Genomic DNA, 2,669 nt, shown 5'->3' with positions numbered 1-2,669 from the left:
CGCGCAACTCCGGCAGGGCCAAGCGGGTGGCATCGGTTCGGTCCCGGACCTTCGCGCGGTTTGATTCCCAAGTTTTTCTTCCCTTTGATTGCACACCGCGCCCCCTGTCCCTCAAAGCGAGGTGCATCTCTGGCGGAGCCGAGCGGGCAGCAGCTTTGCTCCCGGCAGGTCGTGTTGGTGTGCGCGAGGTCTTCCACCTCTTCGCTTGCAACACTCGCCTTTGCCGGCCCGCCAGGCACGGCGCAGCTCTGGCGGGGCCAAGCGACAGCGTCGGTTAGCTCCCGGGCGCAAAATCAAAAGGGAGGGTCGACACTGTGGACAAACAATGGACCCTAACACAAAGGGCAGAAAACTTCGACGCACACCCGCGCGACATTCTGTGAAGGAAAATACGCCACCCGCCTGACCTCGCCGGAGTTTCGCCGCGCCCGTCGGTCCAACGTGGCCCGGGTTGCAAGCGAAGTGGGTGAAAAGCTCACGGCCATCCTCGCGAAATATCGTACAATGCCGCTGCAAAACACGGCCCGGGCGCGGCTGCTCCTAGCGGATCGCAATGCAGCTCTGATCAGGGGGATCTTGCGGGAAGCCGGGAGGGGCGCGGGTGTCAAGCAACGGGCTAATAAACCTCGTCGAATACGCCCGCGACGGGCCGGTATAGAAGCGATGCCGCCAGTTTGTCCCCGCCGGAGCTCCTCCAAGCCAGGCAGGCCGAAAGTGGCGCGGGTTGACAACACAGGGTCCAAAACTTCAACGCACAACCAAGCGATCGTCCAGCTTTATGCAGCCTTGTACAAATTGTGTTTTCAAATTGTTCGCCCGAAACAGTTTTGTCACTCCCACAAGACAAACAAGCTATTTTTTTTCAGATGGCAGTGGAACTGATGAAGGCCTTCCCCAGACATTCCGTGCATCAATTTTAGAACATTATGTGGCGATGGAAAATAAGAGAACAAGACAATCGTCAGAAATACTGACCACAGCAGGTTTATTGGATGATGATCACCCATGCAAAAAATGTTTAATTGTGGCATCCAGAAATGATGCCAAAGATATATTTTGTTTCAAACTACTTCATGAAGAGGAAGTGTTGATACCAGGGATGAATTCTGAAAGCTTATGAGAAAGTCATTTTTTATGACTTGTACCACAACGAAAAATCTCGTGTTATTCACTGCTCCGATGAAAATAAAATGTCAAGATAAAATTTCAATCCCATATTTACACACTGTGAATTTTAAGTTTAATGTTCACTGATATTCCGTCATGTTGTCGTATTTGTTCTCGCCATGCACTGTGGCATGCTCTAAATGGCAAAACCACCTGGAAAAGGTCCTCTGACAAAACGAGTGATTTTTACAATGGAAGAACACACAATTTATCTTGCATCGACATTGTCTTCATGATGCTTTGCATGCATCATTGAAATTGGGTTGGTTCAAGTAAAAGAAAAAAATTGAATTTTAAAAGCAACTTAGAGTTATCCTGATTGAAATTTCCGAACATATAATCTTGCGATGTTAGGGTTCTCTCCCCCCGGCCCCCTTTTGACGAGACCCAGTGCGAAAGGTGGTACCATGAGCAGTGTCTTGAGAAGAATTTGCATGAATTGAGCGGCCGAAGACTGGTATTGCTGCTGTGAGTGCACATCACAATGTTGGAAGTCATGTAGACCTATATCTAATTTTGTGAGTGTTGTTCTGGAAAAAAATTAATTCTCACAAGAAAATGACAGACATGTCAGCTGCTCAACCCGTATTGTTTTGTGTTTTTTGTTATTGTAAAGTGTCCTTGGGTGTCTTGAAAGGCGCTTATCAATAAAATGTATTATTAGTATTATTATTATTATTAAGTTGCCTACACTGGTAAAGTTTTTTAAAATTTGAGTTTTTATTGCTTTAAATGCATTTTCAGCCCGAGCTGAGCACTTTTTGTGAGTTTGAATGTATCTTCAGAGGAATGAGTTGTGTGGTCAAATTAATGCTCATTTAGGCTTCAGGAGGACATCCTGAACTAAATACATGTTGAAGTGTGTGCATAAGTCCTTTGGTTTAGGCGTGACACTCAATTTGAGTTTTTATTGCTTTAAATGCATTTTCAGCCCGAGTTGAGCACGTATTGTGAGTTTGAATGTATCTTCATAGGAATGAGTTGTGTGGTCAAATTAATGCTCATTTAGGCTTCAGGTGGTCATCCTGAACAAAATACATGTTGAAGTGTGTGCATAAGTCCTTTGGTTTAGGCGTGACACTCAATTTGAGTTTTTATTGCTTTAAATGCATTTTCAGCCCGAGCTGAGCACGTTTTGTGGATTTGAATGTATCTTCATAGGAATGAGTTGTGTGGTCAAATTAAAGCTCATATAGGCTTCAGGAGGACATCCTGAACTAAATACATGTTGAAGTGTGTGCTAAAGTCCTTTGGTTTAGGCGTGACACTCAATTTGAGTTTTTATTGCTTTAAATGCATTTTCAGCCCGAGCTGAGCATGTTTTGTGAGTTTGAATGTATCTTCATAAGAATGAGTTGTGTGGTCAAATTAATGCTCATTTCGGCTTCAGGTGGTCATCCTGAACTAAATACATGTTGAAGTGTGTGCATAAGTCCTTTGGTTTAGGCGTGACACTCCATTTGAGTTTTTATTGCTTTAAATGCATTTTCAGTCCGAGCTGA

The sequence above is a fragment of the Hippocampus guttulatus genome, unplaced genomic scaffold (assembly GCF_054856545.1).
Source record: "Hippocampus guttulatus isolate MCC_2025c unplaced genomic scaffold, RoL_Hgut_1.0 HiC_scaffold_25, whole genome shotgun sequence".
NCBI classification, from domain to species: Eukaryota; Metazoa; Chordata; class Actinopteri; order Syngnathiformes; family Syngnathidae; genus Hippocampus; species Hippocampus guttulatus.
This window is presented reverse-complemented; position numbering follows the sequence as displayed.